The sequence below is a fragment of the Rhipicephalus microplus genome, chromosome 4 (assembly GCF_043290135.1).
Source record: "Rhipicephalus microplus isolate Deutch F79 chromosome 4, USDA_Rmic, whole genome shotgun sequence".
In the NCBI taxonomy this organism is placed as follows: Eukaryota; Metazoa; Arthropoda; class Arachnida; order Ixodida; family Ixodidae; genus Rhipicephalus; species Rhipicephalus microplus.
In genome coordinates, this window is record NC_134703.1 from 50,542,069 (window position 1) to 50,567,739 (window position 25,671).

The 25,671-nt window shown below is 45.9% G+C and overlaps 1 long non-coding RNA gene across 1 annotated transcript in view; it reads right to left on the reverse strand.

Moving 5' to 3' along the window:
- The window catches only part of LOC142814266 (uncharacterized), a 152,497-nt gene extending 127,190 nt beyond the window's left edge, over positions 1-25,307 (reverse strand). Inside the window, exon 1 of the long non-coding RNA XR_012894893.1 lies at positions 24,568-25,307. This is a non-coding gene — a long non-coding RNA (uncharacterized LOC142814266). The remainder of the gene's footprint in view (positions 1-24,567) is intronic.
- Positions 25,308-25,671: the final 364 nt, after the last annotated feature.

A 25,671-nucleotide genomic window follows, 5' to 3' on the forward strand; every position in this document is an offset into this window, starting at 1 on the left:
GGCGATTACATGCCCTTTTGCTAACACGTATGGGCTACATTGTGCGACCATGTTCGGCGCGTCCTTCAGTAAGCTTGGTAGAACAAAAAAAAAAGAGCTATGGCCACGGCTACTTACCAGTGACGCCTTTTCTTCTGGGAAGTACTGATATGGCTTTGTTCTCTGCATTATGGCGATGGACGGCCTGGTCACATCTCAAAGACCCCTTTGCTTTCAGTGCGAAACGGCGCTGTGACATGCTTCTTCAACTAAAACGCATACGGTCCCGAGCAAAATTCTCTAGACCATGGAATCGCTCTGAGAACTGCCTCGCTGAACCTTCTGACAGCTTCACAACTAACATCATGAGTGTGCACTGCGCACGCGCGTCCTTCCGTGCCTTCCAGTGCGCGTTCGCTTCAACCGCGATAACACCGTAGCACATAAGACGAAGAGCACGGTGTTACTTTCGCAGTGACGTGATGTGCCCCAGCAATGATATCTTGACGAAATTGTCTTGTTTGTATGAATTAGGAGCCTCCATGGTCATCACTCGGCGCATCCACATCGACCGCAGAAATGACAGCTCTTCCGCTCTCCGATACGTGAGAGCTCGAAGCAAAGGAATGAGAAGACTATCGTGTAATTAAAGAACGCGTCTGTGCTGTTGTTTTGATTGATATGTGGGGTTTAACGTCCCAAAACCACCATATCATTATGAGAGACGCCGTAGTGGAGGGCTCCGGGAATCTCGACCACCTGTAATTCTTTGACGTGTACCCGAATCTGAGCACCCGGGCCTACAGCATTTTCGCCTCCATCGAAAATGAAACCGTCACAGCCGAGATTCGATCCCGCAACCTGCAGGTCAGCAGCCGAATACCTCAGCAACTATGCCACCACAGCGAGGCACGTGTGCGCTGTACATGCTTTCGTATTTAACTCATGGTCAAATCACATCGGTCGTGAAACTTGGAATCAATAGCTTTGGAAAAGATGTTGCCAGAGACATCAGCGCCCACTGTAGGATTGAAGCAAAGCACGACTAGGTGAGAAGGTGGAAAAATTAGGGCAACTGACAACTCAAGCCACTTTTTCAGTGCTCAAATTTTTATATATGCCAATGTAAACTAGATATTCGTTTTACGTATTCTGACACTTGGATAAATAGTTGATTTCCTCAATTTTCGGTCAAGCGCTATAAGTTCGGGGCACATATAGGCAGGCAGTCTGCAATCAGGGCTGGTGTTAGGTGCATTGTCGTGTCAGCGAGCCATCGCTAAATTTTGCGTGGTGATTTTGTGCGTAGCTTCCATAGTTTATTTATCCGCCGTTCTTCTGTTTACTGGCGTGGTATTTCAAAGCCTAACTAGCTCACAGAATGAAGTCGAAAATTGGACGAAATTTCGTCTGGTCGGAAAATAAGGACATTGTAAAAATAAAAAGACAGGAGGACGACCAAGTGGGTGCCAAAAATATTAAAAGACGTTTCGGCTTCCACACGGGAGCCTTGTTAACTAATCTGAGAGGCCGAAGCTTCCAGCTTATATCCGCTAAAATATTCGATTGATGCATCTTGCCTATGTCAGATGTAGATTGCCGGCGCTGAGTTTAAGCGTGTTCCTCATTATCTGGATAGTCAAAGATTCCGGATAGTGCCGTTTTGTCCAGTTCTTTCCTCGAGCGATAACTTTTGACTATCCAGACAACGAGGAGCACGCTTAACTGCAGCGCTGTCAATCAACGTCTGACGTATGCAGGATGCCCCAAGTGATTATTTTAGCGAATGCAAGCTGCAAGCTTCGTCACTTCAGCTTAGTGAACAAGGCTTCCGTGTGGAAGCCGAAACGTCCTTTATTGTATTTTTATCTCACAGAATATATAAATAGCCGCTCCCCTGACTGCCGACTGACTTTTCTGGCGCAGGTCTGGCGTGCCCTCGCCTCTACTTACGATGAATGAGACAAGCTAAGCAGTACAACGCTGTACTCTAGCGTTGGCAACGTTACAATCTCAGTGCTGCGTTGTCGCTGCACTGGACTTCTATGAGTGGGCGACGAAAGCTTTCGAACTACTGAGCTATTGTGCTCGTGACCAGATGTAAAATAGGGTGGGGTAGAATGAGACACGGGGCAAAACGTTGCATTTCGACTTTGCCGGCTTCTGTAGCTTGCACAAAAAGTACTTTTCTTTGTTTCTCTTTTCCAGTGATTAGTGCTGGTACTTGGCTACTTGATAATCGCACACAGCGTTCGTGCGGGAAAATTTACGCGGCTAGTGTTGGTGTGTTAGTGACTCGTCGAAAAGAAGTAGAATTATGAGCAACCAAACTTTCGAATCCATGTATAAAGCTGCTTCAGGTCAGTACAATGAGGTGTTTATTTTGTTAAATCATATATCTAGCTACTTGGCACGCAGGTACGTGAGATTTGCCGAAGTTTTTTGAATTCAGGCATGTGAGAAGAGCAAAAGGTGATAAAAAAGACATCAAGTTACCTCGCAGAGCGTCTCATTAAGCGAACCATTTACTCGCAACAATTTACTTGCACTAAGTAACAGGTAAAATGAAAATATACATTCACTATTTTCAATCTTTGTGTCGTTTTATTCAATTCAATATTAACACAATTTTCTCATCTGCCAAGTTTTTGGTGCAGGTTGCACGTACATAATGTGGCTAATAAAACAATCTTGATTCCTGAGAATTTCAGATTAGTTTTCCTATTCTCTCACGCACTCAATCGGGAGTCATAAAATTGCAATAAAAGCGCGCATTTATCGAAAGGCATGTGAAAGGTCAAAAAGTTCAAAAAAAGGTCGTTTCGTCACCTGTAGAGCAACTGCGCGCAGACATTACCGCTTCTGAATGTGACATAATATATATATATATATATATATATATATATATATATATATATATATATATATATATATTCGTTTGATATTAGCTGTCACTTTCCTAAGGGTGGTAAAGGTGGCAACGAGCCGCCAACTGCAAGAGCCAGTGCATTCGGTTTAGCTTTCCCACCCACGCGATCCAATAAATTGTAAATATATGAAGTATTCCCCGCTGGCCATCAAGCTACGTCACTTGAGGAGGCCCAATGAACAATACCGTTGCTTCTCAGTAACGCAAACTATACAATGGGCCTATTGTTCTCGGTAGCAACATGCCGAAACTGCGAGCCGCATCCTACCGAAGCGAGCCTGTTCTAGAGATCGATTCATCGAAGTTACACCACCGTCTTTTAGATCATCCACTCATTCGAAGCTAGTCGTGCTAGCTAAAGAAATACCATCTGCCTTTAAAGTTTGTTTGCAAAGTTTAGCGCCCAAAACTACTCAGGCTACGAGAAACACTCTTCGCATTTAAAAGACAGTGCAAAGTCACAATTTTTAGCACACAATGGGCTGTGACTGCCTGCTCATCTTTCTCTTTTTGTAGCTTTCGCAATGAAGCCCACGTCTCGGCTAATCTATACTACTAATCCGTATTACTAATCCGTACTGCCATATATCATGGTAATGCATGGCCTTCTAGTTAACAAATATAGGTCCACCAAAGACAAATGTTTCACGTCGAACGCAGCTGCGGACACTGCGGAGACATGCTCATGTGTTTACGCACTGTCCACGTGTCCAGATACAAGCAAAGTAAAACAAAATCAATGCAACTGAATTCCGCGTAGACGTATAAGACACTGCGCAAGCGCTAAACAGTGGGAATGCAGATGAGGAACAAGAATTCCCGGTGTAAATGCATAGGTTCGCCGAGGACGAGGCTAAGGATGTGCGTAGGCCATCTTGCTGCAAAGCACGCACCTTAGCGTACGTCCGTACGACCGTGGATGATGGAACGATAGTCACGTACGAGGCGGTAGCCAAGAAAGGCAAAGGAAGTACAACGCACTGTTTCTTCAGGGCGGCCGAGAACCCAAGCCACAGAGGCGGCAAACAAACATAGCAGACCCAGCCCGCTATTCATGTTATTGCACGCAATCTCCTTGGGTGGCTCCAGAGCACGCCACGCGGATACGACACGGGGCTGTCGGAAGATGTGATCCTATCTTTGTAACTCCATTTGCAAAACGCATTCGATAAACAGGAGGAATAAGAGGCAGGAAATAGGGGGGCACCTCTTCACTGTTTGCTTCATTGAACCTATCTCTCTTTCAGCTTGAACAAACATTAAGTGTAAAAGCAGAATTTTACGAAAAAAAAGGCTAGAATGACAACCAATTCTTGGCAGAAGCTTTCGTTTTACCCAGCGCCGTATCCCTATCCTCGAGAGAGTGCATTGAGAAGACGATCTCGCATTCCCTGCAGCCGTTTTTCTCTGCTTTATACCCACGTGCCACGCGGGTTGGTAGAGCGCATTGTTCAGCGGAGGGACTTAACGTCCTTGGAAGTCACGATCGCTGCGCTCTTTTCGACAATGTTGTTCTTGTTTTTTTGTGTGTGAGTTTCTGCACACCGCAGTTTGCTGTTGTTGTCTTCTGTATGATTTTTTTCTACTCGACACCACCGTAATTCGAGAAGAGGACACTTCACTGACGTCCGCAAAGGTCCCAGATGCCACCGACGCTGTCTGCAGCGTTGTAAACCCTTCAGCTGGCAATAAAAAGGGATCACGGCGCCTGTCTTCCCGCTGTCAAGTTGCGCATCGTTGTTTGGCGTGTCGCGGCCTGAGACATGCACTCACTTGTTTCACGGTAGTGCTCGCACGGGCTCCCACTATTGCGGCCCAGCGCTTCAAGCGGCATCAGCGCGCGCACATGGCTGGAGGCAAAAACTATTAAAAATAAATGAAATTTAATATACGGGTTTCACTTAAGAGTACAAACAAGATTTACAAAAGACACAACTTAAGGATAAAGAAAGGTGGTAGAATAAAATAGACGTTTCAATATACAGCCAGTGTTTCCAAGAAAGTATGCCAGGGAAGGTTTTGAGACGCTCTCTTTTTTTTTTTTGGTAACGCTTCTCAAATGAATATGATCACCCGAGATCTCTGGATGCGATCTGAGGCTTGGAACTACAATGTGTTCATTAGAAAGTCCCATATTTAACGAAGAGACAATGTTTAGCTTAAAGTACTTTTTGTTTACCTTGAATACAGCCAGTAAATGTACGCAAGCAACACTATTATTGCCAACCAGTGAAAGCATACATCATTTTAATAACCTTACACATAGTCATTCTAACAAGCCAACCAATTTTTTTTTAAATTATAAATAATTAATGAAACATTTCTCTTTTTTTCGCCAATGGCCTTCCGGAGCTCTATTTCAACACAAATATTGCGTCATCTCATGGGCTATGTAAATATTAGTATTGCTCCTTTCAATTCTGATTACGTGTGAACGCACAGTCACGAAAATGCCTTCAAAGCTTTATATATACCAGTTGAAATCAACAGCCCACTACAACCTCGTTTGCTTACTGCGTTCTCTTGTCTTTTGTTTGTAGCTCCCAATAACGTTATCGTTTAGCCGCATTTGGTTCAGCGTCTGTTACATGCTAATGAATGAATGAATGAGTGAATGAATGAAATTGCTCAGCTAACTGGCTTTGACTCGCGAATATGAGCATACAGCAAAATTTTAGACTAATTGCAAATCTGCGATTACGCTTCGAAAACTAGTTCACTCGAGGCACTCCTTTTTTGAGGATGATATCTTAGATAGCTTTATACGTCAGAAGTGTTGCGTGAAGCTGCGATAAGTCCGACCTCAGGAATGAGGTGAGAGCAGTGAAGGATTATCACAATTTTTCTTATCTGTCTTACAATTAGATGAATATTTATAAGAAAACCTTTAAACTACCATTTGTTTGTGTCAATTTCACCCACCTAAACGACGGATTCTCCTGTCCAGACGTTTTCTAAAGTCACAACATAATGAAGGATTGAGCTCCACTAAGACATTGCGGTGTATGTCGTATACACTCTTCTGTGTTTTTTTTTTCTAAGTGAAATTTCTTATCGTTCCTTCGAGTAAATGAACATTAACAGCACAGTCTTAGACCAGAGACATTTCGGAACATATTTGCATATAAGCAATCCGTTAGCGGAGTGCTGTGTATCGATCACTTTCGCCTATGTTGGATAAGGAATAAGTGAGAAATTTTACGCCAGGTTAAACGTTTCTGAAAGAATATTGAACCCTCTATCCCTGCTTAAGGTGATTCTTCGCTGGTGCCAATTTCATTTATGAATGGCTCTTCAAAATTTTTGGTGAGACTTTGGCTTCACGCACACACACAAAAAAAAAAAAAACGATTCCTGGAAGCCCCATTACAAAAAACAGTGGTAAATGTTGCAGTAACTTCAGTACTCGGCCACACTTCGTTAGGTTACTGCCACAGAAGTGTATGTTCTACTGGGTCTGACTACATCAAAGCAACAAAAATAGAACCGTGTTAGTCTATTTTTATTTATTCATATTTTTAGTTTGTGATTCGTCGTTATTGCTATCAGGAAACAGAGATCGTCTGGCCGCTTGCTCAGTGAGAATTTTTATTCATTCAAAGTTTCATCTCTGAACTGAATTTTCATGTTGAATTTAGTTTCACAGTTTACTACTCTAGGCATCTTGCCGCCCGGTTCTTGACCCCTCCACATTTGTGCGTGAGTGCCACCCCTCTGAAGTCACCATCATCATCAAAGCCTAGACATCGTGCGAAATTCCACAGTGTATCCGCATCGGTGGATCAGTAGATAGGGTGCCCAGCTGCTCACCCGAAGGTCGCGGACTCGATCCCAGTCAGGATGATTGCAATCAGATGGACGCAAAACAATAGAGGCTCGTTTACCATGCGGTGTCACTGCACGTAAAACAACACCTGATGGTCGCAATTGATGGAGTCTTTCACTACGGCGTCACTGAAATCGTACCATAGTTTAGGGAAGTAAAGCCCCATATTGTTATCAAATTCCGCAGCGTTGCTACGTTTCTGTTTGCGTTTTATCTTCCTCACTCAACCAAAAAGAAGTGGCCGAATCTTGAAGACTATTGTCAATAACAGAATAAGACATTACAAAATCACCATGTTTTGTAGCGCTTCTAGCTTGGATGTATAAATGAGCGCTGAATAGTGACTAGTAAATTTTCTAAAGATTAACCCGAGAAGTGTTTAAAAAAGTGCTTAAAGACTTGGAGTACTTCGTACTTTACTAAAGAAGAGCTTAAAGCAGTCCTGTGGGCTTTAACGATGTGGACAAGTTAATGGTCGATCGATTGGTCGTAGAACAAAGACATGTCATGTCAACTGTCTCTTCACAACTACTCCTATTATAGCTGTGGAAATGAACAAGTTGGAAAGTTATACGTTCAGAAGCAAACAAACCTAGAGTGATGACTGTAGTCAACTATCATTCCTAAATGGCTCAACGACGCTGTAAACATGCACTTTTATATTGGACAAACGGCTAGTCGGCATCCTTCATTCCCATCTTGGAGTAATAGGCTGAGTATCTGAGCATGACGGCAATTATAAGGATAGTGTGCGCATTTAGCATTTGTTTCGTACAAACCAACCGCCACCCAGTATATCTGGTCGAGTTCAAATTCCTTTGAAATGAAGCTTATACACCTAATCTCTTCCCGGCACATGTGAACTTTTGAGATTGCGAATCTTTATTTCACACTTTAGATTCAAGACGCTGAATGTGTCATTTCTGCAGTGCCTTTCTTTTTAATAGCAAAACAGGAATATTGGCCGCGAGGGCCTCTACTAGAGAGGCCAGTGATGCGATCGTTTGGAAGTCACGAATAGGATGCGTAGTTGTGGATCACGGCATCTTTGTGTTCGCGACATCACTTGCATCGGCCCCCATTGCTGCAACTGTTCCTAAACATGATTTTACGATGCTAATTAGACACTAGAGTGACACCGAGGACAACGATTGGTAGATTGATTGCCCGTATTATCAGGTCATACATCTTCTTTAAGCACTGAGCTTCAAAACAAAAAGAAGCACGCACGGTGTCCACAAAAGAACTGCAAGAAATGCGGTGTTCTAGCAAACAAAGTCAACCCGGCATCCTATGAGTGACGTCATCACGTAAGTGGCGCCACGGTATATCCTCGAGGTTAATAGACAAGCTGCACAGGGGGTTAAACGTTCACGACAAAAAAAAAAGAAGAAGAAGACGGAGAAGAAGAAAACGAGTAGGTCCTGAATAGCAGGTTGGGTAAAAATATGGGAAAAAAAATCTGTGTTGCCGATTTATTCCACGAAAAAAAAAAATGGCTGCATATCCACAGAGTGAATGATGGAGAGTGGGGCGAAGAATTCGTCCGTCGAATCGTTCTTGCTTCCGTCCGTCCATGCGTCCGTCAGTGTAACCGTCCATGCGTCCATTAGCCCGTCCGTGCGTGCGTCTGTTCGTGCGTCCGTCCCTGCTTTCGTCCATGCAGCCGCCCCTGCGTCCGTTCATGCGTCCATCCATGCATCAGTCTATGTGTCCGTTCGTCCATCTATTCAACACTCCAAGTACCACCATCTCGCACCTTTTCATGATATATTCCCCATATAGAAGCACCGCCATCCAGCGGACATTCCAAGGACTAAACGAGACGTGGCACACGCACACTTTCTTACCGCTTGCGCTTCGGGTCCACTTCCCACCTTTAACCACCTCGAGTTCATGGTATATACTAGTGCACTGTATTCATGGCACTGCGGCCGAACGCTCGCTAAACCTTTCGAAAACCAAGGAGGTTACGCCCAGCGAGTATGACGTAGCAGACTTTTTCAGTCAGATAGTGTTCAATGTACATGCCAATGGCTGCTAATGGGAAATGAGAGGCGGAGAATTCGGTTTTTACTTTCTTACGGCTTGCGCTTCGTATCTACTTCCCATTTTTAACCACCTCGAGTTCATTCATGGTATATACAAGTTCATTGTATTCATGGCACTGCGGCTCAACGCTCGCTAAACCTTTCTAAAGCTAAGGAGGTTACACCCAGCGAGTATAACGTAGCAACCCTTTCTTGTCAGATAGTGCTCAATGTACATGCCAATGGCTTCTAATGGTGATCGCAGCCTGCGCGTTAACTAAAAGCCGAATGCTCCTGTCTCTCATTCCCCATTAGCAGCCACTGACATATACATTGAGTACTATTTTTTATTGTTCAACAACGCACAGAAGAAGTCTCTCACCAGCACCACCTTGGAGGTCAAATACTTGTTACATACTACAGGGGACGAACGGGTGCCGCTATAAGGAGCTTCGCCCCTAAAAAAAAAAGGAAACTCTGGTGCTTCAGCTACGATTTCTTTCATTTCGACGTCACCCCACCCATTGCGAGTTCTCGTGCCGTTTTCTTGGTGCTGCCAATTGTTTTTTCTGCGTGCTTCGAGAAACGCAATAACAGTAAAAAAAAATCATTTCTACAAAGATCACTGCGAATGTCCTTATAAAAACATTTTTTGTTTATCTCTTTAGAGCTCGATCCTTTTAGCACGTTCCTTACGGCAATATCCTACGGTGGGAGTTTGAGAATGATGGTGTCCTGAATCTGCAAGTAAGAGACACTTTACGCTATTCATGGCTTACTTCTTTCCCAGTTCTTTCGTTTCTGCTAGATGCGATAACTTAGCCTGGAAAAGGGGTACTTGCGTCCAAGAAGAAAACAGAGCCGTGGCGACAGAATAAATATTTGCCTAGACTGGGAGAATAAGTTCTCTGTCAGAGATGCTGCCTCTCGCTCGTCTTCATCGGGCACTTCACTCTTCAGTATGGAAAGCCAGAGTTCGTACGTACAGGCGAATGTGTTTACTCTTTCGCTCAATTGATTCTCCCAGATGCGAGCATTTTCACCGCGGCTCCAACGCTATCTGCACGTCTGCAGTAGGCGGTTTCTTTCTTGCTCAATTACGGATGCAACACTTTCATTAATCGATATTAACGCTGCAGTTAGATGGGCGCAACAGATATTTAGGAAAACAATTGAAGCTTGGAGTGATCAGAAGCCACGGAATAACTCATCTTCTTTTTCGCCATAAAGATACAAACAAACTAACACATGTCACCGGAGTCAACATCTATAGTCAATTAATAACCACGTGAAGACACTGCTTCTTGCCTAAACGATGAATACAGCGGCACTCACTGTTCGACGATTTCTAACACAAATATTCAGTTACACCCGGGGCTAATTATGTCTGCTCAGAATTCCCCCTCCCTTACAAATCTGCAAAGAACGGTGGTGCACTTGGTTCAACATTGCTGATCTTTTAGGGGCGAAGCTCTTTAAAGCGGCACCCGTTCGTCCCTCGTAGTAGTGCGTAACATGTCTTATGCTTTGACCTGCAAGGTGCTGCCGGTGAGAGATTTCTCCTCTGCGTTGTTGAACAATAAAAAATTCGCAGCGTGCGCGTTAACTAAAAGCCGAATTCTCCTGTCTCTCATTCCCCCTTAGCAGCCATTGGCATGTACATTGAGCACTATCTGACAAGAAAGGGTTGCAACGTTATACTCGCTGGATGTAACCTCCTTGGTTTTAGGAAGGTAGCGTGCGTTGGGCCGCAGTGCCATGAATACAGTAAACTGGTGTACACCATGAACTCGAGGTAGTTAAAGGTGGGAATTATAAGCGCAAGCCGTAAGAAAGTGTGCGTGTGCCACCTCTCGTTTAGTCTTTGGAATGTCTGCTGTATAGCGGTGCTTCTATATCGGGAATATATGATGAAAAGATGCGAGATGGGGGTACTTGGAGTGTTGAATAGATGGACGAATGGACACACAGACAGATGCATGGATGGACGCATGAACAGACACAGGGGCGGATGCATGGACGAACGCAGGGATGGACGCACGAACAGACGCACGCACGGACGGGCGTATGGACGAACGGATGGTCACACACCCGGATGCATGGAAGGATGGAAGCAAGAACGAATGGACGGATGGATGCTTCGCCCCACTCTCCATCATTCACCCCGTGGATATGCTGCTTTTTTTTTTTTTGCTAACCTAGCATAAGCTTTCTGAGCCTACATCAGATTTCTTTTTTTTAACGTTGAGACTGTACGTCAATTGTATACGATGCAACTGTATGGGACAATTTCACCGTATTGTCTTAGGGGCCTACATTGTATTCAACTTCAAAAACTCGAAGAGCTTGAACAGGAGGGCATCGCACTCATGTTGTAAATTTCATGAACAGCATAATTTTATCCGCATTTCAGCTCATATATTCTATCCCGCCTTAATGTGTAGTCGTCAAGCTTTTCGTCATACCGCATGGAGTGACAGGAAAGCTATCACCGTCGTGAAACCGTGCGTGCTCTCTTCGTCCTCATCTGCTGCTTTGCTTCCTGGACAGGTGCACCGACTCGCCTGGCGTGCAATGCAGCAGCTGTGATGGGTGAGAGAACAAATACAGCGAGAGAGACAAAAATGAATAGAAATACAGGCAGAGAAAACGAGAAAAATGAAAAGAAAAAAAATTCAGAAAGGAAGAAAAATAAAACAGGAAGATAATTACAGAGAGGAAGATAAAAGAAAAAAAGATGGAGAGATAAAAACAGTGGCAGAGAATGGAATAAGTAGAGAAAGAAAAAGAGTAAAACAGGCACTGAAGATAAATCTAAAGAGAGAGAGAGAGCTAGTGAAGGACAACAATGGGTGGGAAATGGAAGTGTTAGTGAGAAGAAGAAATTGGGAGTGGATAGGGCGAAGCGTGGCATAACAATGCACAGTGTACAGTAAAACCTCACGAATCTCACGGGGCACCGATAATAGTTGTATCAACCAAAATCCGTGTCCCGACAAAACAGGGAAAATTAATACGCGACAAAAGAAAGCTGCCTCATGTTTGCATTTAGGGCAGCAGCGACGTCATAAACAGTTCTAAATTAATTGCCAGTAAGGCATTTAGATGTAAACGATCACATTTGTACTTGTACGTATGCGGTGCCTGCTCTGCCTTGTAAGTAATAAACTTGCTGTGCTGTGACTCGCGACCGCTAGTAGCCCCTTCTAAATGTAAGTACGTTTCTTTTCTTTTTTTAGGGGCAAAGCTTTTCCTGTTTTTGCCGCATCATCGGGAGGTTGGCTGACCATTTGGAAATCTGCCACGCCAGTCGTAGAATTGGAAGGTGTGAGCGTCCCCAACAGACGTGCACGTAGAAGCTGCTAGGCTTAGTTCCTTGTCCAAGACTGTCAGGTCACTCTTTCGGTCCTTGACCACCTGTGCTAGTCCTGGCCTTGCATCTACCTGGCAGGTTCGTGGAAACACAGCTCTACGACACCGCTTCAAGTGCAGCGGCAAGCTTCGATGTGCTAAAAAAACGCGATGCCAATAAAAATTGTAATGTAAACGTGAAAATACACGAATACGCAATAAGGCCTTCCGAATTAGTACGTGTAATCCACGAAACCACGGCAGGCTGCTGATGTTCTATAAACTGGTGGCACGGTGCACATGCCCGCACAAGATTGTCTTGTCTTTTACGACAGTGCGGGCAGTGTCTGTTCGTGCCTGTGGTTGGTGCGTTCGTATCAAACGTGACGGGTTGAAAATTAGTTGCCAACAACCGTAGTTCTTAAAATGCAGGTTGATGGGTCTTGGTCAGGATCATAGAAAAATTCGTATCACAACAAAATTCATAGTGTTGCCAACAATTTTTTTAGTAGGGGCACTGAAGTTGGTAGCTACTTTGAAAGTTAGTTTTCAATGACAGAATTCCAAAGACAGGATAGGGAACATGAAAGACATAAGAATGAGAAGACAAAGTGTTCCAGTATTTGCATCACAGGAGGGTTGACTAACAGTTGGTCAAAAGAACTATAGGAGACTGATCAGGAAGTGTACTGGTGGCAGTGCAAGCCATATGGTGACAAAGAGCGTCAAGCGATACAACAGAGAGGTGAAAAATACATTGCACGGCAGTTATGAAAAGAAATACAGTCCTGAGTGACGACCGAAAAGCTAAAGGTAAAAAAGCAAGAATACACTTTACGATAATTCAAAGGAAGGTCCTTTGCCGTTTGAAGTAATGTCGGGTTGCCTTAGTAGCAGAGTTTCAAAGCGAGACTTTGAGAAGAACAGAAATGGACATGCGTGGGGAAGGTGAAAAAAGACAGATTGCATTTACTAGAATGTGAAGACATAATTCACGCACGTGTCAAGGCACTAGCCTGCCTCAACTCTTCGGTGTTAGGGTGACTGCAATGACTGTAAATGTAAACAGGTTGACTACAGAAATAGGTAAAAGATGGCGGGAAGATTACTGGCGGAAAGTAGGTAGATAACAATAAGGAAACAAGTAAACTAACGTTAATGAATCAGCGCCAAGACCCAGAACATCAGTTTGTAAATTTATAAGGTTTATTATAGGATCACAGCCTTAATAATCTGAAAAGTTTATGCGACATGCTAGCCGTGTCCCCGACCACCACTTGGCCCTTCTACCTTCCGGAAGACCACGTGCTACGTTTTCAGACGTCATAGCCAAGCACCTAAACAGCATTCCATCAGGATATACGCCAGCTGCGAGAATGGCATGTCTTTTGTGGTGCCTGGACCAGCCACAAGTGCGTCTGGAAATTGCGGGAATCAAAAAGAAAAGCAATCACTCCTGAGTAGCATTGAAGCAAGCAACACTGCTATTATTACATGAGTTGTACTTAGACCGAACGCAGATATACACTGATGGGTCCGTCTCGTCCAGCAGCTCATCAGGTGCTGCTGTAATTCCGGCTGCAGCAATGACAATCAAGTTTAAGTTGTCGCATATGACTACATCTACGGCATCAGAGCTTGCTGCTTTAAGGGCTGCTTTACAATATCTCGTTCAAGAACGTCCACGAAAATGGGTCATATTCTGTGATTCGAAGGCAGCGCTTCAGAGTTTGCAGTCTGCCATGCGTAGGAGGAGTCATGACCAATTGGTACAAGAAATAACACATTGCCATCGTGAAGCTCTAGCACGAGGGCATGATATTATATATCAATGGCTGCCTGGACATATCGGTATTACCGGAAATCAATTAGCCGATGATGCAGCCCGCTCAGCCCATGAAGAAACCCGTGTAGTCCCGATTCCTCTATCGAGAAATGATGCAGCAAGACAACTTTACCTGCTGGCTCGACATCTCACACGCACGTTCTGGTCGTCTACCAGCTTCCAAAGGTGTCAATTTTATGAACTGGATCCTTCGCTCAAGCTAAAGCTACCATCACAACTTTCCCGCTCCGATGCGACACTGTTATGCCGCCTTTGGTTGGGTGTTGCATTTACAAAGGTGTACTCCTTTCGCATTGGTATGGCAGACACTCCTACATGCGACTACTGCGGAGCTGAAGAGACCATCAAACACGTCCTGTGCAGCTGCGCTTGCTACGACACACAGCGATGCCAGCTCCGGATGGTTTTGAATCAACTTGACCCCGGACCATTTTGTGTGCACAAGATACTTGGACCTTGGGCATCTGCCTCAGTTGCGCAGAAAGCAACGAAAGCACTGCTACTTTACCTAAAGTGAACAAACCTGAGCGACCGCCTGTAGACTGTGTGTGCTCCCCGAGTGTGCTCGTGATTGTGTGTACCTTCTCATCTTTCTGCAACCTCTTTTCTCCCCTTTATCCCTTCCCCAGTGCAGGGTAGCAAACCGGATGTGCGTCTGGTTAACCTCCCTGTCTTCCCTTGCATCTTTATTTCTCTCTCTCTACTACTACTACTGCTACTACAACAACAACAACAACAACAACAACTACTACTACTACTACTACTACTACTACTACTACTACTACTACAACTACTACTACTACTACTACTACTAATAATAATAATAATAATAATAAGAAGAAGAAGAAGAAGAAGAAGAAGAATAAAATTAATAATAATATTATAATAAGTTACGTGCAGCGCAGGCCCCAGTGTAAAAGGGACGCTCCTTCACCTACTTGCACTGCCATTGATATAACTCCCAGGGTCTCTTTGCACTAACCTAAGGTCACTGGTAGGCAAGAACAACTTTTTAATTTTCTCCATTGATTGAATTATTTGCCCCGCGCTCGAAAAATTGTCGCATTATTTTTTGCGATTGCCTATGATGATGACATACGAATCAGGACATCTCGAGTTTTTCTCCTTTTTTTCAGTGAAATATATACTTTTCTGATGTACTTAGGAATGACGACGTCGGGAATGTCGTCCAAACTGTCCACATTTTTTCATTGATGGATGACGAGCGAAAGTTGAAAGTTATTTTACGCTTACAACAACGAACTTGTATTACTACCCTACTACCATACGATGCGCGAAAATTTCCGAAAATTGTAGTGTAATTAGCTTACGGTTGGTAACCCAGAATTGGGCGAGCCGTAATCGTATTACCGAGATTCAACTGTAATATTGTCACGGGGTCGTGACGTGGCCGAAGACAGGAGACTTCGTGTTGGGATTTAACTGTTTATTTAGGCGAACTTGTTCCCGGTAAACGGAAAGTCCAATTACAGCAGCAGTCTCGCACAGATAGCAGTCTAGGACTGATAGCGGCGAACGGAGCGTCGGCCTTCGATCAACAACTGACAAGCGGCGAAGCGCGTCGGCATTTATACTCTTGCCGTCGAATGTTCTAGTGCTACCGCTGGCGGCGGCGTACGTTCCAGAACAATCTGTACCATTCGCACAGTGGGCGTGATCTTATCGAAATGATCTACTACAGTCCGGAACCCTCTCGAAAACTGCAGGCGCGGTTTGCGCTGAGAATCGTGTGGTGTTTTGGGACGATAACAAAAGCTTGGGAAATGGAACGTGGCATTGCCCCCCTCTGAAAAATGCATCGTCTCGATGCTTTAACTAAAGATGAAGGTACAATAATAATGCAAGAAAGTACAATGAATAAATTACAATACAACAATAATACAAAAAAAGCACTGTTTCAGCTTGTTAACGCGCATGAAACGGCTTTAGGCGTGCGACATGGACGACTTCAGGTCGCGATCGGCGTCGTTGAGAGTTCGTGATGCCGTCGGGGACAACCTCGTAATCAAGTGGGCCGAGACGTCGAACCACCCTGTACTGTCCGAAGTACCGTCGCAGAAGCTTTTCACTTAGTCCACGTCGGCGTATCGGCGTCCACACCCAAACACGTTCACCGGGCTGGTATTCCACGAAGCGTCGTCGAAGATTGTAACGGTGGCTGTCGGTCTTCTGTTGATTCTTGATACGGAGCCGTGCAAGTTGTCGGGCTTCTTCGGCGCGATGAAGGTACTCGCTCACATCGAGGTTTTCTTCGTCGGTGACGTTGGGTAACATGGCATCGAGCGTCGTTGTCGGGCTCCTTCCGTAGACCAATTTGTATGGAGATATCTGCGTCGTCTCCTGCACCGCCGTGTTGTATGCGAAGGTCACATACGGAAGAATGGCGTCCCACGTCTTGTGTTCGACATCGACGTACATTGACAGCATGTCGGCGATCGTCTTGTTAAGCCGCTCGGTGAGGCCGTTGGTCTGTGGGTGGTACGCTGTCGTCCGGCGGTGGTTTGTTTGGCTGTATGCCAAGATCGCTTGAGTTAAGTCGGCAGTGAATGCCGTTCCTCTGTCGGTGATAAGGACCTCCGGGGCGCCGTGACGTAGGACGATATTTTCGACGAAGAACTTAGCTACCTCGGATGCACTGCCTTTTGGCAGGGCTTTTGTCTCGGCGTAGCGGGTGAGGTAGTCGGTAGCTACCACGATCCACTTGTTTCCGAAAGCCGACGTCGGGAACGGCCCCAGTAGGTCCATACCAATCTGCTGGAAAGGTCGGCAAGGTGGATCTATTGGCTGCAGAAGTCCCGCTGGCCTTGTCGGCGGTGTCTTGCGTCGCTGACAGTCCCGGCATGTCCTCACATAACGAGTGACGTCGGTGGTAAGACGCGGCCAGTAGTACCTCTCTTGTATCCTCGCGAGCGTGCGAGAAACACCGAGGTGCCCTGCCGTCGGATCGTCGTGCAGGGCCTGCAGGAGTTCTGGTCGCAGCGCTGAAGGCACCACAAGGAGGTACTTAGCCCGAAGCGGTGAAAAGTTCTTCTTTTGTAGAAGACCGTTTCGTAGAAAAAACGACGCAAGTGCGCGCTTGAATACCTTCGGGACTTCGGCGGTCCTGCCTTCGAGGTATTCTATTAGGGCCTTATGTTCCGGGTCGGCCCGCTGTCGTTCAGCGAAGTCGTCGGTAGTGATCGTTCCCAAGAAGTAGTCGTCATCCGGGTCGTCGGCTAGCGGTTGGTCGACAGGCACACGAGAGAGACAGCCGGCGTCGGAGTGTTTTTTGCCGGACTTGTAAATGACAGTAATGTCATATTCTTGAAGTCTCAGGCTCCATCGTGCGAGGCGACCTGAAGGGTCCTTCAAAGTGGCTAGCCAACACAATGCGTGGTGGTCGCTCACAACTTTGAAGGGTCTGCCGTAGAGGTAGGGGCGAAATTTCGACGTAGCCCGGATGATGGCAAGGCACTCCTTTTCTGTTGTGGAATAATTTGCTTCTGCTTTAGATAGCGATCGGCTGGCGTAACTAATAACCCTTTCAAGTCCGTCAGCCCTCTGCACAAGAACGGCGCCAAGACCTACGCTGCTTGCGTCAGTATGTATTTCTGTCTCGGCGAATTCGTCGAAATGGGCAAGTAACGGAGGCGTCTGGAGGCGATGTTTAAGCTCCTGGAAAGCGTGTTCCTGTGGCGTTTCCCACTTGAACTCCACTTCGGCCTTGGTAAGGTTAGTGAGAGGATCGGCGATGCGGGCGAAGTTTTTCACGAACCGCCTATAATAGGCGCACAGGCCCAGAAATCGGCGCACGGCTTTCTTGTCAGTGGGCGGCGGGAAGTCGGTGATGGCGGCTGTTTTCCGTGGATCAGGACGAACTCCAGACTTGCTGATAACGTGCCCCAGAAACAAAAGCTCTTCATACGCAAATCTGCACTTTTCTGGCTTCAGTGTGAGTCCGGAAGTCTTGATGACTTGAAGTACAGCTTCAAGGCGCCGAAGATGCTCGTCGAAACTCGAGGAAAACACGACGACGTCGTCCAAGTACACAAGGCAAGTCTGCCACTTCAATCCTGCCAGTACTGTATCCATAACGCGTTGAAAAGTTGCAGGCGCTGAGCAAAGGCCGAAGGGCATCACCTTAAACTCGAAGAGGCCGTCCGGTGTTATAAACGCCGTCTTCTCTCGGTCTCTTTCGTCGACTTCGATTTGCCAATAGCCAGTCTTGAGGTCCATTGACGAAAAGTACTTGGCGTTATGGAGCCGATCAAGTGCGTCGTCTATTCGTGGGAGAGGATACACGTCCTTTCTTGTGATTTTGTTCAGGCGGCGATAATCGACGCAGAAACGTAGGGTCCCATCTTTTTTCTTCACTAACACCACGGGGGATGCCCATGGGCTCTTGGACGGCTGGATAATGTCATCCCGCAGCATTTCATCAACTTGTCTCTTCCAGCACATTCAAGGCATGGTGTCCAGACGGCGTGCGCGGCGGTAGTGCTTCTTCTGTGGATAACGTTATCGACTTTGTTTTTAGGTTGATGACAGCACCATGGAGGCATAAGAAGTCCATGCCAAGGATGACATCTCTCGAGCAACGCTGTAGGACTATGAAGTCTGTAGGATAAATACGGCCGTTAATGGTGACTCTCGCTGTGCAGATTCCTGCAGGTGTTACGAGATGACCTCCGGCTGTGCGGATTTCAGGGCCTTTCCAAGCTGTCCTAACTTTCTTTAACTTTGCGGCGAACGACCCACTGATGACAGAATAGTCGGCTCCAGTATCGACGAGAGCGGTCACACTGTGGCCGTCGATAAGAACGTCGAGGTCGCTAGTTCGCCGTCTCGCATTACAGTTAGGGCGTGGCGTCGGGTCACGGCTGCGTCGGCTTGTTCCGCCGCTTCCATGTTGCGTCGTCAGGCCACCTTTAGTAAGTGAGCTTTCGCCGTCAGGGCTTTGCCTGGTTGGCGTTGTGTTCGGAAAGCTCCGTCGCGGCGTCGTCGTCGTCGGAGGATCTTCAGTAGTTCGTCGCACAGCAACCGCACCTCCACCGGTTGCTGCCCTTAGTTTCCCGGATACGGGCTAGGAGACCGGCCCCGCGTTGGGCCAGAGTACTGTCGGTGGTGCGGTGACGTGCGGCGGCTGGGCGACGGCGAACGCGAAGGGCTTCGTGGTGTCCACCGAGTTCCTGTCAGGTAGTCGGCGATGTCACGTGGTCGTTCTCTTGGCTGCGGACGTGGTGCATCGACGGCGAAGCCACGCAGTCCCATCTGTCGGTACTGGCAACGGCGGTAAGTGTGCCCGGCCTCGCCGCAGTGGTAGCACAGTGGGCGGTGGTCAGGGGTGCGCCAAACGTCGGTTTTCCTCGGCGCACTGCGCTGGCCCGCTAGTGAACGGTAGGTCGTCGGTGGGGGTGGTGGCGGCGGTGGTGTCTGGCGACGGAAGTGCGACGGGGCGGCGTTTTGGCGTGGACGGGGAGGAGCGTTGTGGCGCACTGCAGCGGCGTAGCTCATAGTTTCTGGCTCGGGCAGCGGTGTATGGGGAATTCGAAGTGATTGCTGAACTTCTCGCACAATGTCGGCGATCGAATCCACTTGAGGTTGCGCCGAAGGCAACAGTTTGCGCAGCTCTTCCCGCACGATCGCTCGGATCGTTTCACGCAGGTTTTCGGAGTCACTGGTTTGAGCAGCAGCGCATTCTGGAGTCAGGCGACGATTATACTGTCTGGTGCGCATGTCAAGGGTTTTTTCGATGGTGGTCGCCTCGGATACAAATTCTTGGATGGTGTTCGGTGGATTCCTCATTAGTCCCGCGAAGAGCTCCTGTTTGACCCCTCGCATGAGGAAACGAACTTTCTTCTCCTCAGGCATGTCTGGGTCAGCGTGACGAAATAGGCGGGTCATCTCCTCTGTGAAAATTCCAACCTTCTCATTCGATAGCTGAACCCGGGTCTCTAGTTGAGCAGCGGCCCTTTCTTTGGGAGCGACGCTCGCGAACGTTTGCAGAAATGCGCTGCAGAAGACATCCCACGTTCGGAGCGTGGACTCACGATTCTCTAGCCAGGTCCTTGCGGTGTCTTCCAGATTGAAGTACACACGCCGGAGCTTTTCTTCGTTGTCCCAGTGATTGAGGGCGGCCACACGGTCGTATGTTTCTAACCAGGACTCCGGGTCTTCGAACGATGACCCATGGAAAATTGGTGGTTCCCTGGGTTGATGCATAACCATCGTGGGCAGGGATGCGGCGGTTGTCATTGTCGCTGCAGTCGCGGTCATGGCCTTGGTCTTCCGCGCCTTGTCTTCTAGAATCCCGTACTCCGGTGGTAGCCCTTGCTGTCGGCGGCTTGTTCGCTGCTCCTGGTTGGCGTCGGTGTCTTCTCCGCGACGTGGGCTGGGTTCACGGCTTGACGGGGGCGTGCGGTACATGAACGAAGCAGCACCTCCACCAGATGTCACGGGGTCGTGACGTGGCCGAAGACAGGAGACTTCGTGTTGGGATTTAACTGTTTATTTAGGCGAACCTGTGCCCGGTAAACGGAAAGTCCAATTACAGCAGCAGTCTCGCACAGATAGCAGTCTAGGACTGATAGCGGTGAACGGAGCATCGGCCTTCGATCAACAACTGACAAGCGGCGAAGCGCGTCGGCATTTATTGAAATTGAAATTGAAATTTTATTCCGCAACAACAAAATACATGTTACGAGGAGGGCAGGTAAAAGCTGTGAGAACAGCTTGAGAAGCCCTGACCCCCTAGTACACAGGGTAGCACAGAAAGACGTGCGGCTAAGGACAACCAAAATAAAAGTGTTTCACAATGTGCACTAAAAAAAGAAACAATGAAAGATTACAATGAAAGATCACCGAGGTAGTCGCTAGATCACATTATTATATAAACACTAATCGCAATTTTTTTGGTGATATGCTAGATATATCAATGTTATGTTCCCTAATTATGCGGTTTAGAAGTGTAGGCAGTTGAAACTTTAACATTTGATTTCCGTATTTCGTTCTACATTTTGATATGTGCCACACTTCAGGTTGACGTACATTATAAGCAGGAAAATTTTTCTCTAACCTGGCTATTCTAGCAATCGTATCATTATTTTTCAATAAACCGAACTTATATAAACGGCTTAGTTTATAATCATATATTGATGCAACCTGAATGATGTAGTGTTTTTTAAACAATTCTGCTGTGTGGCTGCGATGTGGTAATTTAGAGGCAAGACGCAAAGCTTTCTTTTGCAAGATGGTAAGTTTGCAAACGTTTACAGTTGTCGTTGTGGACCATACAAGAAAGGCATAATTCAATAATGAAGAAAACAACGAGTTATATATGAGCATGTTTACAGAAACAGGAAAATAGTAGCAATGACGGCGCATGACGCCGATTATACGAGATAGTTTAGTAATAATATGGTTCACGTGATCATCCCATGTCATGTTTTGTGAAAAATACACGCCTAATGATTTAAAACTTTTGACGACTTCAATTTCTAAATTATTTAACGAAATGATGGGAAACTGAACTTGTGTGTGGCGGGGGTGAAATAAAACAGCTTTTGTTTTTTTTATGTTTAGTTTTAGAGAGTTTTCTTGGGCCCATGTGTTAATTTTAGACAGTGCGTTATTCGCTCGGCTACCTAGATCGCTGCTACATCTGCTTGAAAAAAACAAACTTGTGTCGTCAGCATATATAATGTAATGGGCAGATTCATCAATACGAACTATCTCATTAACGTAAAGTATAAAGAGAAACGGTCCCAAAATGCTTCCCTGCGGGACGCCTGTTTTAATGGATTTTGTTGCGGAATGTTTGCCTTGAATTACGACGAATTGAGTTCGGTGTTGCAAGTATGAAGTGATTAATTTGTGTGCAACGCCTCTTATACCGTAATGGTCCAACTTTTGTAGGAGAATTTTATGATTAATGAGGTCAAAGGCTTTTGAGAAATCAAGAAAAAGACCGAGTACCATATTTCGGGATTCAAAATTCTCTAGAATGTATTCTTTTTGTGCCAGTAGCGCGAGCTCAGTAGATTTATTTTTCCGGAAGCCATACTGCGCTGAAGTAATCAAGTTGAACTTGTCAGTAAAAGAGTTCAAACGTTTCAAAATTATTTTTTCCAGACCCTTAGAGAATACAGGTAGAATCGATATAGGGCGGTAGTTGGACATGTCATTTCTGGGACCCTTTTTATAGATAACTGTCACTTTTGCTATCTGCATGTTTCGCGGGAAATGTCCTGTGGACAAACATATGTTAAAAATGTAGGCAAGACAGGGTGCTAGTATGTCAATAACATACTTAACAGGTTTCATCTGAATATTGTCCGCGTCAGTGGCTTTGCTATTACTGAGTGTCAAAAATGTCGCTACTAATTCACTCTCTGAAATTGGCTCTAGAAATATTGTTTGGTTATTTCGAATATTCATATATTTTAAAGAAGTACTACTGGTTGTAGGGCCGCCAACTGACAAAAAGAAGTCGTTAAATGCATCAGCTAAATCAGGCCCTTGAATTTCTGTACCATCTTTCACAATTTTGGTTAATTCCTCCGGTGGATTATTAAGCGTACTGTTAATTGCCTTCCAAACGTTTTCTGTACGCCCTTGCGTTGAGTTAAACAGGTTCGAATAATATAGTTTCTTTTCATCACGAAGGCGTTTGGTGACAAAGTTTCGGTGCTTTTTAAATGCTTTGAGGGTTTCAGGGGACTTACTCACAATAAATGCCTTGAACAATTGGTCCCGCTTTCTTATAAGCTTAAGGCATTCTTTATTTACCCAAGGTTTCCGACTTTTTTTAAATGTTTTAAATGACTTTAGGGGAAAACATTGAAGGTATATTTCGGTGAACTTGTTCATAAATAAATCGTATGCCAAATTGGCGGCACTCGCTGCGAACACATTGCTCCAGTCGGTTCTGCCTAAGCGCTCTCTAAAGAGGGTTAGTGTTTCAGGATTTATAAGTCTATAGGAAAATTCTGCACGCACTTGTTTGGGTACGTTATTGAGTTGGTTAACAAACATAAATATAGGCATGTGGTCACTAATATTGTGAATCAAAGTGCCAGCCGTAACAAGGGAAGTATCAAAGTTTGTTATAAAAAGATCTAAGAGTGTTGATGACTGTGAAGTGATTCGCGTAGGAGCCGTTATAACATTTTGACAATAATGCGAGCTTAACATTGATTCAAGTTCTAATTTAACACTGCTCTCAGCTAACATGTTGATGTTGAGGTCACCACCTAAAATCAAGGCATATTTTTTTTCACTCACAAATTCTAACAGTGAGTCTAAAAAAGAAAAAAACAAACGGACATTATTTGATGGAGGGCGGTAACATACACAAAACACTGATGTACCACATCTAACAGTGAGTATTTCATATAGAGGAGAAATGCAGGAGAATTCAGACATCAATTCACAGTCTATTTTACTTGAGATTAGCATAGCTACGCCACCACCCCTTTTGCCTGTGCGGTTCATGTAGTATGATTTATAAGTTGGAAACGTAAATACATCATCTTCCGAAGCAAACCACGTTTCCGAAAACATCACAACGTCAAAATTTACTTGTGCTCCACTAAAAAAATATTCGAGCTCATCCTGTTTATTCCTTCCCGATCTAAGGTTGAAATGAACGCAACTGAGGCTTTTTTCACAACAAGTGTCATACAAGTTTTTAAGATTAATAAGGTCTATAGGTGCGGTTAAGGGAAACATGTTAAGACGAGTATCAAAAGAATATCAGGAAGTAAACAATGCAATGCGGGGTAACAGTATCACAGCTTATCAAGGTCACCCAAACGACGAATGACAACCGCGCTATCACCCTCTCTTTTCCTAACGAGAATCTTGCCGTTGCAGTGCCATGAAAAACGATAGCCATTGTTCTGTGCCCAGTCTTTTGCGTTGCGCAGCAGCTCTCTGTTTTGCTGGGTCATGTTTTCAGTGATCGAAACATTCGAAGCATCTCTTAGGGCTTTCCGCCTTCCTAGCCACTTATCACGAATTGATTGCTGGGCAAATCGAACTATAATTCCGGGTGTTTTGTTTGGCTTTGCCGGAAGTCTGTGGATAGCGGCGATGTCATTCCCAGTCAGCTCTGGCAGGTTAGCAATCTTGGCCACATCATTCAACTTACACAGCAAATTCTCGTCTGGCGTAACCCGGATGCCGTGAACTTCTATGTTTAGTCTCCGACTACGAAACTCGAGATCATTCACCGTAGCTTTCAGTTGTTGAATATCACTTGAGGTGCAGTCCGCCTCTAATTTCCCAACGCGTCTGTTTAAGCTACTAATGTCCTTTTCCTGCTTAGCTTGACAGTTCAAGATGTCATCGTACTTTTGTGACAACAGCTGGATTGAGACCTTAATCTCACCAACCTGAGCCGGCAGCCCTGCTAAAGCATCAAGCCTCCTAGTTATATCTGCCAGGCAAATGGTTAACTCAGAGTCCATGCTAGTTTTCTCCCCACTTTTCGCTTTAGATGAACGGCAAGCAGCACATCGCCATGCCCTGCGACCGCTCTCTCCTTTAGTCTTAAATGTCGTCTCCGACCAGCCAGAACAACTGCCAACATGGTAAGAGGACTCACATTCGTTGCACTTCAGGACACGCCCATCACAGGGGAGGGGCTCATCACAAGACTGGCACGTGCTTGTCATGGTACGTTGTCCAGGCATTCACAGTAGCACTCAGTTCGCACTCAATTCGGGAGCATTCAATTAGGAAAAAGGCACATTATGCACAGAGAACTCAGCAAAGCACTGAAACACGGTGGCAACGGCGGTGGCGGTAAGGCGGTATTGAGAAATAAGCGAATTTACCAACCTGGGTAAGCAAAAAGAGCTGATTAGGCGAACGTCCTTTCACCGCCGCCGCCGCCACCCGTGTGTCCAGGTACGATGTCGACGCCGGAAACACGTAAACACTTCCGCAGGCTCAGTGACGTCAAGATGTGATTCCGTAGCCACGGCAACCGTTTTCAGGTAGTCTAATAAATGGAGGAAATTTGAACGTTGTAAAGGAGCGCCGCTTTGATAAATGGCTCCAGCGCAACGATTCCAACAAGGCAGGAACCCTAAAGCACCGGCCGCCGAAATGCAGGACACCAACCTGGGTAAGCAAAAAGAGCTGATTAGGCGAACGTCCTTTCACCGCCGCCGCCGCCACCCGTGTGTCCAGGTACGATGTCGACGCCGGAAACACGTAAACACTTCCGCAGGCTCAGTGACGTCAAGATGTGATTCCGTAGCCACGGCAACCGTTTTCAGGTAGTCTGGGTAAGCAAAAAGAGCTGATTAGGCGAACGTCCTTTCACCGCCGCCGCCGCCACCCGTGTCACCCGTGTCACCCGCCACCCGTGTTATACTCTTGCCGTCGAATGTTCTAGTGCTACCGCTGGCGGCGGCGTACGTTCCAGAACAATCTGTACCATTCGCACAGTGGGCGTGATCTTATCGAAATGATCTACTACAGTCCGGAACCCTCTCGAAAACTGCAGGCGCGGTTTGCGCTGAGAATCGTGTGGTGTTTTGGGACGATAACAAAAGCTTGGGAAATGGAACGTGGCAATATGACAAAATCTGGAAAAAGATTTGAGGGGTTAAAGAAAGGAGGGCATCGCAATCAGCTCTGCTGTATCTTCAGTCTTTGCGCCAATAATAGCACCTAGCTGCCGTATTCTGGCAACTCTCTC